At 53.2% G+C, this 13,769-nt stretch overlaps 1 protein-coding gene and 1 pseudogene across 3 annotated transcripts in view; one reads left to right on the top strand and one right to left on the bottom strand.

The window, feature by feature from the left end:
- Positions 1–738, top strand: part of LOC144133607 (histone-lysine N-methyltransferase PRDM9-like) — a 28,673-nt pseudogene extending 27,935 nt beyond the window's left edge.
- The window catches only part of LOC144132405 (uncharacterized), a 273,566-nt gene that overhangs the window by 99,955 nt on the left and 159,842 nt on the right, over positions 1–13,769 (bottom strand). The window lies entirely within an intron of this gene.

The following is a 13,769-nucleotide window of genomic DNA, read 5'->3' as shown; positions in this document are numbered from 1 at the left end:
AAATAGCTGGGCGTTACAGCAGGCAAATGTTACAACCGGATGGTGAGACATTATTGAAAAAAAATACTCCCTTTCCTTCTTCTCCCCTCCCGGACGAAGCAGTGTCGGTGAGAGGTGGATGCGCAGGCGCGTGTGGTAGCATATGTGCATGCTTCTTGGTTTTCCGCCTCTGCGTCGTCAGTGAGGCTGACATCCTGACGGTGTCTACTCTCCCCTCCTCCTTAATTTTCATTCGCTAAACACAGATCTCATATGAGCAGACACGAGCGGACCCACACGGGCGAGCGGCCCTTCGTGTGCCAGGTGTGCGGCAAGGGCTTCGCACGGCTAGGACATCTCACCCGCCACCAGCTGGTCCACTCGGGGGAGAGGCCGCACGAGTGCCCCGAGTGTGGACAGCGCTTCAGCCTATCCCATAACCTGGCTACTCACCGCAGGGAGCAGCACTGTGTGGATGGCGGGGCTACATCCCACCTGTGTCCCCGCTGCGGGAAGAGGTTCACCAAGAAGGGCGGTCTCAAGAAGCACCTGGCGAAGCACACGGGGGAGAGGCCCCACGCCTGCTCACACTGCGGGAAGAAGTTCACGGAACGGAGTAACGCCGTGAGACATGAGAGGGTGGTGCACGGCCGCCAGTACCAGCTTCACTGCCCGCACTGCGGGAAAGGGTGCTGGGACATGGCCTGTTTGAGAACGCACGTGCGCAAATGTGGCGGCTCCGCTGGGGATAACGAATAGCTGTGCAGCGGTGAGTGAGGGACTCAGTGCGGGTGGAGGCATGTGAAAGCGAGGAAGGGAGTAAGTGCACCAGTCGCAGAGCCGACGTGAAACAAGTGTAAACAATCAAGGAAAGGAGAAGCGAAGGCACTTGTCCTTAGCGAGCGCTCCTCGTGTTCCCTTTCTTACGAGCTTTTTCGTGCAATTTCAACACATGTGAAGAATTACACAAACTAGAATTTGTTTTCAGTGTAGAAAGAACCACACGAAGAAACGACCTTGACAGTACAGAGCGCTGAGTAACAACCAATACCACCTAGAACGCTAGTCTAGGTGGTATTGGTAACAACTCGGTTTTTATGGACAAATCGCTTGCTTTTATGCAGCAGCTGCTCGTATCAACAAAGTGAATGAAAAGAGTTCACTCGTGTCCTCCTCGAAGGATGACGGGATCTCACTTCATCTGATATGTGCGTGTGTGAATTCTTTTCTTTCACTTTGTCGATACGAGCAGCTGCTGTATAAAAGCAAGTGATCTCTCAATAGAAACCGAGTTGTTAGCGCTCTGTCCTTGCAAGTTCGTTCCTTCCTGTGCTGTCTTTCTGCGCTAAAAATAAATTCCTGTAATGCAACAACTAGCCTGCAAATACGTTCTCGCAAGTTACAACACCTAGCCCCACAACAAGCCTAACCCATCCTATGCAATTATTGGGGAGTAATTAAGTATACTTTGCATAATGATGAAGACGTACGACTAAATCTAATGGGTTTGAAATCTTTCGGCACGGTCGATATATACGTGAGGGTAAAATAATAGTTTTATTTCAACGAACACGTTAATCGGGTGATGTCCAGAAAACTAAACAAAATATTTCCGTTACGAATTCATATATTCATATACAGGGGCACTAAAACCGGCAAAAAATGCACTTGCCTGAGGTGCAGTGATGTGCGCTGCACTGCGGTTTTTAAAGAACAATAAAGTGAAAAACCTGCACGAATTTTTCATTAGTGTAAGTTCTCAGTCAACCGTGACTGCTTCAATTTTTGCCTCGTGCTGCATTCGAAGTCAGTGCTATAATGCCTGTGCACCTCCTAACCACACGGAAGGCGCCTTGACGTACAGCGACTATAAGGCGGCTTGATGCTGTATCCATAAACTGACCCAATTCTGTTCGCTTTTGTCCTGGTTCTGTTGGTGATGTTGTGACATTCCGTGTGTGCTACGAGGATCCACGTTCGACGGCGCGGCGTAGACGGAGACCCGTGACAGCGGCATCATCAATTACCCAGCCATGCTCTTTGAGTGACGACCAGAACAACCGGACCCGCCGCCGCCGCCGCGGGGAAACAGGCTTTATCGTCCCCAATTTCCGGGCACATTCCAGGACAAGGGAGCTGTCAGCGGGCCAGAGCGCGCCGTACCACAGCCGACGCTATGCGCTACCGCGAAGACAACATTCTTTCCCTCCTTCCCCTTTGTCGTGGGCTATCGCCGGGAAGGCACCCACAGCTTCCCAGAAGGGCCGTGACGGACACCTGTCAGACAGACAGGCAGTACTCGCCAAGAATGTGGAAAGACAGGCGCTAGTGAATTAGCTCCGAAGAGAGAGCCCGTGTATACTCTCACTTGAGAGAGAGTGGTGGCGTTTTTGTTGTTTATTTAGTTTGTATTGTTAACAGACTCTGGGTTCGAGGCTAAGCCCAACCCAAGGGGTGGTCCCCATCTCGCATGTTATTTTGGATTGGAGAATTGATGCTTTGGGCGGGCCACTGGAAATGACCGCCCTTAGTCCTTTGTTAATCAAGTGCTTAAAAGCACATGTAAACGGATGCAGTCCAGTCTGAGCTGGGGCTCCATGCTTAGCATGAAATGTGATGCTACTTAGGCACTAACCTGCCCGGTCGATGAGTAAAGTAGTGCAAAGTTTGTTCTTTTGTAAATTCAGTTCTGCTTTTTCCAGTTTAACTCTCTGTATATGTATGTTGTAAAATTATGCTCTGCTGTCATCATCTACAAGCTCGCCTCCTGTTCATCTTCCAAGCCAAACGACACTATAGGAAGGGTTTGTGAACCATCCTCGAAGAAACGGACGACTATTGAAATTCTACTGCAAGCACGCTCAGGACGACATCGTTTGCCAAGAGGGCCTTCAGCGCCGAAGCCCGTCGGCGTGCAGCTTCTGCCAGCAACCGCTCGAGCCCAACTCCGGAGCCACTCCATCGCCCCCATGAAGTCGTCGGCACGTAAGCTCGGACGCCCCAGCCTCTGATGTATAATCTTAATCATGTGTAATTATTGAATATACCTGTTTGTTTAAACTGAGCCATACTGTGTCTCTTTGCCTCTCCGTCCCGTGTGGACCTGCGCATTATGGGGGTCATCACACTGGTGTCAGAAGTGGGGTCTCAAAAGCAAATGTCCTCTGAATGCTGTGACATTCATGACTTCAAAATTGTAATCAAAAGGGAATCACGGGACTGATTGTGGGACTTTTACCCCCATTTGAGAGGCTTGAGGCACTGGAGGGCTTGAAAAAAACAATGACTGTATCTGAGGGAGCTCCCACTCCACAGCCGTCGCTCGGAGCAAGCATGCTGGCATTAGGAAGCGTCATTCCGACGTTTACGGGAGATAAGACAGGGGTTCCAATCTGCGATTTCTTTTCCATGCTAGAAGAGATTGGGAAAATGGGGGGTTGGTCCGATGCTCAAATGCTGGGAATGGCGAGGTGTAAGATGGCAGGAGCTGCTCATGATTTTGCCTGGCAGACGAAAAAGTAAAATCCACAAAATCATTTGCGGAATTTAAGAAGCTCGCGTTTGAGCATTTCGACACTGAACCACGTCACGTGCGGGTACAGAGGTTCCGTGACGCCGGACAGATGGTAGGGGAGGACGTGCGAACATTTGCGTCGCGGCTTCAGCGCCTAGCACGCGATACGTTAAGCAGGGAGGAGGAAGGAGACCAGCTAAGGAAGAAATACGCGGAGGATATACTTAAAGAGGAAATGACCGCTTTGTTCGTGGCTGGTCTGCAAGACCCCGTGCGCCGGTTCGTGCTCTCGCGCAAGCCGAGCAATTTCGACCAAGCCGTGGAGGCCGCATTGGATGAGGAACGAAATGAGGCGTTAACGACAGCCGCAGCGAGAGTACGCGTAATAGAGAGAGCGGTGCTCAACCCTGAGGTTGCTCTCTTGACAGAGCGGTTAGATCGCTTGGAACAGCTGCTAACTCAGCAGGTAGAACGCCAGGTTGAAGCGCGCGCACAACAGCGCCCATTCGCTGGAAACCGGAGACCGCCACAAAGCTACAGGCGCGGTATGCGAGATTCTGAAGAAATCGTATGCTTCGCTTGCCAGGGTCGCGGACACATCGCCAGGTTCTGCCAAAACGTGCGCCGTGGGGAGCCACAAAGAGAAGCAGGCGAGACACGCCCTAAGCAAGCCTACAGCGGGGCTCCAGATACCGAGTCAAAAAACTAGTTAGTCCTCCCCAGCCTGAGGAGCGTGGGGAGGGAGCAGTAGATGATGAGGTGGTGGTAGTTTGTGTGGCCGACGAGGCATGCCCTGTTGTGCGTTGCAAGTTAAATGGTTGTATGGAATTGTTGATAGATACGGGGTCAAAGGTGACATTGCTTAAGGAGAGCAGTTTTAACACGCTTCGAAGGAAGGGGGACCGCGAGGTGTTGGAAGCGTCTGGTGGTATGGAAACCAAATTTGTAGGCATAACGGGGGATCCTCTTGGCATAAGTGGACTCTACCGGTTACACTTCTCTCTCGGCGGAATTGCATTGGAGCACCCCTGCTACGTATGCCCGGACACGGTGTCTCTGCCAAACGGAGTGTCAGGTATATTAGGGCAGGATTTTTTGAGAAAAGGGAAGGTAGTAGTCTCATTCTCTGAGGAAGAGGTTAATGCGGGCGGCTCAAAAGTTCCGTTTTTGAACAGGAGAGGGGCTGAGATTCGCATTACCGATATTGACACCCGTCAAACAGTGGGATCATTGGAGAAGGTATATTCGCGGGTTGCCGTCCGGCTGGTCGAGGAGGCGGTCGTCCTTCCTTGGTCGGAGCACATTTTGTACGCGTTTGTGCCTTCAGATGTAGAGAGCGGCGCCGTGGGAGTGCTTGAGCCGGTCGACTCTCTCAGCAATGGCCTGAAGGCAACCGCGTGCCTCGTGACAGTTAATGACGCCCACAGAGTGCCCCTACGGGTGGTTAACTGTAGCCAGCAGCCACTGAGCCTTCCCAAGAACAAAACATTGGCTTTCTTCACCTCTGCGATAGAGCAACGTGAGCCCACCGATACGGTACTCGCAACTGTAGAGCATGCTAGTCCTTCGGCTGCTCCAAAGGTGTCGTTCGATCTTTCTCACGTAAAATCCAGGGAGAGGGAGGCTCTGGCTGGTTTGCTGAACGACTACTCGGAAGTATTCGCCGCGTCCAACCTGGATTTGGGCTGCTGTGGCGTTATAAAGCACAGGATAGAAACCGGCACTTCATCGCCCGTTTACCAGCGTGCGTACAGGATTCCTTACTCCCAACGTGAGGAGATAGAGCGACAGGTGCAGGACCTGATTGATCGCGGCATTGTCGAACACTCAAAGTCACCCTGGGGAGCCCCAGCATTATTAGTGGAAAAGCCAGATGGCTCGTATCGATTGGTAGTGGACTACCGCAAACTAAATGCCGTAACTCGCATCGATCCATACCCCATCCCCAATATACAGGAGACGCTTTCTACGCTGGGCTCTGCCAGGTACTTCACGGTAGTGGACATGGCGGCGGGATTCTGGCAGATAGCAATGGATCCGGCAGATGCCGAGAAAACGGCATTCAACACGCCCTCAGGGCACTATGAATGGAAAAGAATGCCGATGGGTCTGGCCAACAGCCCTGCTGTCTGGCAGAGAACCGCTGATGTTATCTTGGCAGGTCTTCTGGGGAGGCTGTGCTTCGTGTATATGGATGACATTATCATATACAGTGACAGTTTTGATAACCATTTGCGCGATATTGAGCAGGTTTTGGTGCGACTAAGAGCAGCGGGTCTCAAGCTGAAGCCCTCTAAGTGCCAATTCCTCAAAAACGAGGTGAAATACCTCGGGCACGTTGTTTCAGCTGACGGCGTGCGACCGGACCCTGAGAAACTAAGGTGTGTCTCGGATTTTCCATCCCCGACTAGCGTCCGCCAGGTCCGGCAGTTTCTCGGCCTGATCGGTTACTACCGAAGGCACATAGAGGAGTTCGCCAAGCTCGCTAAGCCGCTCACCGCCTTAACAGCCAAAAATGTCGCCTTTCGCTGGGACGAAAACGCGGAGAATGCTTTTGGGGCCCTGAAAAGGAAGCTAATGAGTGCACCGCTGTTGCGCCACCCGGATTTTAGTTTGCCCTTCGTTATGGCCACAGATGCGTCAAAGTTCGCAGTTGGTGCCGTGCTATCTCAGGTTATCGAGGGCAAAGAACATCCCGTTGCTTTTGCTAGCCGACAGCTGAGCCCCACAGAGCAAAAGTACGGAGCCACGGAAAGGGAGTGCCTCGCCGTTGTCTGGGCAGTAAAGCACTTCAGATGCTACCTTTACGGCCGCAAATTCAAGCTAGTCACAGACTGCCATCCTCTGAAATGGGTGATGAGTGTCAGGGACCCTAGCTCGCGACTCGCTAGATGGAATCTACACCTGCAGGAATACTGCTTTGAAGTTGAGCACAAGTCAGGAAAGACACATCTGAATGCTGATGCACTCAGCCGCACAGCTGCCGTGGCAGCTATAGATGAGTTTGTCCCCGTAGTCGACCCCGCCGAATTACGCACAGAGCAGTGCAAAGATCCTGACCTGAAGCGAATAATCGAAAGCTTAGAGGGCGCACCGTCTCACCCCGAACAGCTAGGTTATTTCATTGGCAAAGACGGCACCCTGTGTCGGCACACGAGGCCAACCAGGAAAGGGAGACCAGAGAAAACCGCTTGGGAGAGAGTCGTCATACCTCGGTCGTGGACAGAAAGGGTTCTTCGCGCGTTTCACGATGCGCCATGCGCCGGTCATTTTGGCGTAGCGAAGACACGCAGGCGTGTGGAGCGTTTGTACTTTTGGAGTGGCATGCGACAGGATGTTAGAGACTACTGTGCGAAGTGTCATTCCTGTCTCGAAAGAAAAACACCCAAGGGACGAAGACCAGCTCCAATTCAGCCGTTCCCTGAGGTTTCGGCTCCCTTCGAGCGGACAGGTATGGACATAATGGGCCCATTGCCCACGACCACTTCCGGAAACAAGTACATTTTAGTATTTGTCGACCACCTTTCAAAATACGCGGAAGCGGTAGCACTCCCAGATCAGAAGGCAGACACGGTTGCAAGAGCATTTGTCGAACAGATCGTGCTCCGACATGGACCCCCGAGGCAACTCTTGACAGATCGGGGAACGAACTTCGTGTCGCAGCTAATGAGGAGAGTTTGCGAGCTGCTTAAGATCGCTAAGAAGCAGACAACACCGTACCATCCGGCTTGCAACGGCGCGGTGGAGCGACTGAACCAAACCGTGGCCGGGTTCCTGTCGCATTTTGTTTCGCGCGACCAGCGGGACTGGGACTTGTGGCTCCCGTATGCAATGTTTGCCTACAATTCCGCAGCACACGAGAGCACGGGCGAATCGCCATTCTTTCTTCTCTACGGCCGAGACCCGGACCAGCCTAGTGAAGTGCCAGAGGGCCCCCGTCGTGTCCCATACGCTTCACTGGACGACTATAAGGTGGAGCTAGAATCGCGCTTGCAAGTGGCGAGGGACATCGCAAAGGAGTCCTTAAAGAAAGCGGCGAAGCGCAGGAAGGAGGTGCACGATCGCAGTGCTAGAGACGCGCCATTTGATGTGGGGGACAGCGTGTATATTGAAAACTGCCAAAGGCAGTTTGGGCTAGCTCGTAAGTTCCAGACGAAGTGGAGAGGACCGTGCGAGGTTGTCGAGAAGCTTTCTCCGGTAAACTTCAGAGTCCGAGACGTGAACCGGCGCTTGATAAGGATACACGCAAATCGCCTCAAGTCGGCACCGGTTCAGTATTCACGAAATGAGGAAAGGGAAAGCGCGGATTTTGATGGGGACAGAAGTGAAGCGGAGCGCGCAGATAGTTCGCAAGAAACGCCCTCTCCTGCATTTGTTCGGCAGGCGCCCGAGGTGACGGCCGGAATGCCACCGGATTTACTTCATGCATTGCTAGAAGAAGAAGCGCGCGAGGTTGCCGCGCAGATAACGCCAGGAGAGGCTCCTGCCACGAGCCCTCGCGAGTCCCAAAGCAGACAAAGGGGCACAGACTTACTTAGTATGACTCATGAAGGCCGATATCCGCTGCGAAATCGGAAAGCTAAGTCGGACTAATGGCGTAAACAGAGCGGAGTTGTGAACTGGTTAGAATTGTGTAATGCCGCAGCTCATAACATTGCTATGTGCTTATGTGTTAAGTTATCGGAGTTGGTAGTTAAACCTTTCTGTCATTAAGTAAGACCTTCACAGGAGAGCATGCGGAGCGCATGCAGAACCTGCCCTACTTCCTTTCGTTATCTATATTTTTGTCTGTGCCGTGATCGTGCTAGAAGTGGGAGCTCCTTTGTAACTGTGGTAAATTTATTTCGTCCAGTTTGGACTAGAAAGGAGAGGCTTGGGTGCTGAGTTTCATGTTTATCTGTAAAAGAAGATCAGTGCTGCCCCTTGTTACGTCTCGCCTTCGACGCGCGGTATAGCCGGCGCGGATGCAACGGACGCCGCGGCTTCGTTCATCGCGGCCGCAACGCCTCCCGCCAAGCGCGTCCAGACAGGTTTCAGTGCCACGTGTCGTCGTGCGTGCGTGTGTGTGTGTGTGCATGTTTTGCCCACGCTTGTCAAAGCGCGGCAGCCGGGGAGAGGAGCTCCCCAACTGGGAGGCGAGGAGGTCTGACCGGCGCCGGCCTGGCGGACGCGCCCGTCACGCCTGAACATGTTCATGCGTCGCCGTCTTGTGCGACTCATCCCAAGCCGCTCCTTCTTGCCCTCGACTCCGAGGGTATATAAAGAGAGCTGCCCCGGACGCCAACGAGAGACACTTCGATTTCGTCCTTCGAGTAACGTGGTCGCCCTGACCGGCTGCTCTTTTGAGATGCCAGAATAAACAAGTTGTTCTGTTGCCAGTCGACTCATCCTTTGCCGGGACCTTCAGATGTTTCCAGCTTTGCCCCAGGCCGCCAGGCCAACGCTACCCTTGGGGCTTGCAACCCAAATGCAACAACTGGTTGCCAGCGGTGAGATCCCGACAACGGAGGCCAGCAGCGAAGATATGCGTTCAACTGTATGCTGAGCAGCACAACGACCATCCGGGAGCAGTGCAACGAGCCCTGTGTGATGACTGGTTGCCTGCAGCGGAACGACTACGCTGAATTCTTGGCTGCGAGGTTTGGTGAGTGCGGGACTTTCTTCTTCTGAGTTTTGCCAGGCTTTTGTTAGTGTCAGAAACAGAGCTGGTAATTGTGGTTGTCGTTGCTGCCGGGTTAGTTTGCGGCAAGACAATAGTAGGCAGTAGAGAAAGCAGCATTCGGAGCAGCCATGGATTTGAAGTCGTTGCGCAAACCGAAATTGCTGGAGCTTGCAAGAGAGTTGGGTCTGGATGTCTCAGACAAACTCAGAAAACCAGAACTGCTAGGGGCTATTCTTGAGTTGGAGGCTGAGGATGACGAGCTGTCGGAATGCCTTGAGACCATTGAGGAGAGGGAGCAAAAAGAGGAGCGCGAGCGTAAAGAGCAAAAAGAGAAAGACGAGCGCGAACGTAAAGATCAAAAAGATAAAGAGAAAGAAGAGCGCGCTTTGGAAATGAAGCGTCTCGAGGTAGAGATGGAACGCGCTCGTAATGGAAGTCAGGCACACGGTGCAGGAGAACGGGTATCGTTCAAAATGACTGACCTGATGCGGCCGTTTAAGCTTGGAGAGGACATTGGTTTGTTCCTGGTTAACTTTGAGCGAACGTGCGAGAAGCAGGGGTTCTCTCGGGAAACGTGGCCACAGCGCTTGCTCACTTTGTTACCCGCCGAGGCGGCCGACGTAGTCGCTCGCTTGAAGAGAGAGGAGGCAGAGGATTTCGACCAAGTGAAATCGAGTCTGCTAAAAAAGTACAGGCTGTCAGCGGAGGCGTTCCGTCGGAAGTTTCGGGAAAACGAAAAAGGCAGAAATGAGTCATATACAGAGTTTGCCTACAGGCTTATGTCAAACATGCAGGAGTGGCTCAAAGAAGAGAAAGCGTTTGGTGACCGCGAGAAAATTCTGCAGTGTTTCGGGCTGGAACAGTTTTATAGTCGGTTACCTGAGAACGTGCGGTACTGGGTCTTGGATAGGCCAGACGTTAGTACAGTGGCTAAAGCCGCCGAGCTAGCCGAGGAGTTTGTGACGCGTCGGGCTCGCGGAGCTAAGGACGGTCAAAAGGGTGAATTTGGCTCCAAGTCTGAGAGGCCGAAGTTCACACCCATGAGAGCAAGGGGGGACACGCGTAGTGCGGATGCGAGTGAAAGCAGTCCGACCGAACGTAAGGAGACGGCGGCAGCCGAAGCCGAACGCAGAAAGCGGTTCGAGAGGAGGCAAGCGCGCGTGTGTTATACGTGCCAGAAGCCGGGTCACTTTTCGGCGCAGTGTCCAGAAACAAAAAGAGAAGTCGTGTGTTTGTCATTATGTAGCACTGATGAGAACATGAAGCTTCTCGAGCCTTACATGCGAGACTTCCTCGTGAACGGGAAAGAGTGCCGAGTGCTTCGTGATTCCGCAGCTACAATGGATGTAGTTCACCCCTCTTACGTAGAACCCGATATGTTCACGGGCGAGTGCGCATGGATCAAGCAAGCCGTGGAAGCTCATAGCGTGTGTCTGCCCGTAGCAAAAGTGCTTATTGAAGGACCTTTCGGAGCACTTGAGACGGAGGCCGTAGTGTCATCTATGCTGACCCCCAGTACCCGTACCTATTTTCGAACAGGTCCGATCACCTCCTGCGCGAGAAGGGGCTTTTGTTTGGTGAGGCTAGCGTTCAGGCCTTAACCAGATCGAGAGTTCGGGAACTCGCTGCAAAGGCGGTGGTTGCGGGGCCGACGTTGTCGAACAATGAGAAAGGGTCGGAGGCGCAGCAAGCTGATATTCAGAGCACGTCCGAACTGAATAAAATTGAGCCTGTAGCGTTGAAGGCACCAGGTACTGGAGAGGAAATGCCCGACAAGGGAAAGTTAGAAGAGCTTCCGATCGAGCTTCCGGGACTAAGCTCAGTGACGAACAGGGAAGACACTGATCAGGTCATTAGTGACTTAATCATTAAAGCACCGCTGTCGCCTGAGCAGAAAACCGAACTACACCAACTCTTACAAGAGTTACAAGGTCAGTTCTCTGAGAGGCCTGGTAGGACTTCTGTCCTTACGCATGATATAGAACTTACCTCCCCAGAGCCAGTACGATCCAAGGCGTACCGGGTGTCACCCCGCCAGCGCGATATTATGGAGGCTGAGGTAAAGAAAATGCTACAGCTCGGTGTTATTGAGGCGGGTGAGAGTGATTATACCTCCCCCTTGATTTTAGTTGAGGTACCGGGCAAGGAACCTCGTCCTTGCGTCGACTACCGCAGGCTTAATTCCATTACTAAGGATCAAATTTATCCGATCCCTAACATCGAGGAGCGCCTTGAGAAAGTTAGTAGCGCTCAGTTTATTTCCACCCTAGATCTTGTCAGGGGTTATTGGCAGGTTCCACTTACAGAAGAGGCTAGTAGGTATGCGGCGTTCATTTCACCAATGGGAACATTCCGTCCTAAAGTTTTGAGTTTTGGTTTGAAGAACGCGCCATACTGCTTTTCAAGCCTCATGGACAAAGTGTTGCGGGGACAGGAAGAATTCGCTTTACCGTATTTAGACGACGTAGCGATATTCTCCGCCTCCTGGTCTGAGCATATGGCACACTTGCGGGCAGTGCTAACCCGCCTGCGCGAAGCGGGCTTGACAGTCAAGGCTCCCAAGTGCCAATTAGCACAGGCCGAGGTTGTCTACCTCGGTCACGTGATTGGACAGGGTCGTCGCCGCCCCTCTGAAATAAAGGTGGCCGCTGTGCGAGACTTCCCGCAACCGCGCACGAAGACCGATATTCGGTCGTTCTTGGGTGTCGCCGGCTACTATCAGAGGTACATCCCCAGGTACTCCGATATCGCGGCTCCCCTGACGGATGCTCTAAGAAAAACAGAGCCCCAAACAGTCGTCTGGAGCGAGACAAAGGAGAGAGCTTTTAGCGCCCTAAAGAGCGCCCTAACAAGCCAGCCTGTGCTACGATCGCCAGACTATACCAAAGGGTTCGTTGTTCAGTGCGATGCTAGTGAGCGAGGCATGGGCGTTGTACTGTGCCAAAGGGACAATGGAGAAGTGGAACACCCCGTCCTGTATGCTAGTCGTAAGCTGACCTGTCGTGAGCAGGCGTACAGCGCCACCGAGAAAGAGTGTGCGTGTCTCGTGTGGGCCGTTCAGAAATTGTCATGCTACCTAGCCGGCTCGAGGTTTATCATTGAGACGGATCACTGCCCTCTCCAATGGCTGCAGACCATATCTCCCAAAAATGGCCGCCTCCTGCGCTGGAGCCTCGCTTTGCAACAATATTCCTTTGAGGTGCGTTACAAAAAGGGGAGTCTCAACGGTAACGCCGATGGCTTAAGTCGAAGCCCCTAACGTAGGAATCCGCCTCAAAGTTGTTGGTTACTGATGTTTTCTTCCTGAGGCAGGATTTTTAACATATTGCTTTTGTTTAGTGTTTCAAAGTGATTATGTGCTTTCTAGTGCAATTTTCCAATTTGTGGACGCGTTCTGAGTGCTGCTTGACTACTGTAAGGAACTAGGCAGTAGTATAAAAGGGGAAAGAGCCTGGCAGAGCTTAGTGAGGGTTGTCTCGTGCTTGCTGACTGAACGATTGCGTTTCGGCGTAGTTCTAACGCTTGCTGGGAACGAGCACAAAAATGGCAACTCTCCCGAAGTGACTTTGCAGTGTCCTATGTGATCCTGAACCCGAGAACGAGGCCTTCTCTGTGCGCTGCGCTCAAGCAACGTCGAGGGACGATCGGTTTCGATTACGAGCATCATCGAGCGACATCCCTCTGGACAGCGGATGCAGTCCCCTGACCATCGGGATCTCCTTCTCCCGGCGGGGCGGTCTGTTACGTCTCGCCTTCGACGCGCGGTATAGCCGGCGCGGATGCAACGGACGCCGCGGCTTCGTTCATCGCGGCCGCAACGCCTCCCGCCAAGCGCGTCCAGACAGGTTTCAGTGCCACGTGTCGTCGTGCGTGCGCGTGTGTGTGTGTGCATGTTTTGCCCACGCTTGTCAAAGCGCGGCAGCCGGGGAGAGGAGCTCCCCAACTGGGAGGCGAGGAGGTCTGACCGGCGCCGGCCTGGCGGACGCGCCCGTCACGCCTGAACATGTTCATGCGTCGCCGTCTTGTGCGACTCATCCCAAGCCGCTCCTTCTTGCCCTCGACTCCGAGGGTATATAAAGAGAGCTGCCCCGGACGCCAACGAGAGACACTTCGATTTCGTCCTTCGAGTAACGTGGTCGCCCTGACCGGCTGCTCTTTTGAGATGCCAGAATAAACAAGTTGTTCTGTTGCCAGTCGACTCATCCTTTGCCGGGACCTTCGGATGTTTCCAGCTTTGCCCCAGGCCGCCAGGCCAACGCTACCCTTGGGGCTTGCAACCCAAATGCAACACCCTGGAGACGCCAGTATTGACAGCGGAGGCATATGGTGTTGTGCAGTGGTGTTGAGTGCAGCGAAAAGTGTTTTGTCGGACGCACTGTGCGAGGCGATTCAGAAAGACAAGGGGAGCTGCGTGGACTCAAATGTTCGGAGAACATTCTTCTGGAGGGTGAGCGAGTGTGACATTCCGTGTGTGCTACGAGGATCCACGTTCGACGGCGCGGCGTAGACGGAGACCCGTGACAGCGGCATCATCAATTACCCAGCCATGCTCTTTGAGTGACGACCAGAACAACCGGACCCGCCGCCGCCGCCGCGGGGAAACAGGCTTTATCC

Source organism: Amblyomma americanum, chromosome 5 (genome assembly GCF_052857255.1).
Source record: "Amblyomma americanum isolate KBUSLIRL-KWMA chromosome 5, ASM5285725v1, whole genome shotgun sequence".
NCBI lineage: Eukaryota > Metazoa > Arthropoda > Arachnida > Ixodida > Ixodidae > Amblyomma > Amblyomma americanum.
The sequence above is the reverse complement of the archived record's forward strand: the minus strand, read 5'-3'. Positions and strand labels throughout refer to the sequence as shown.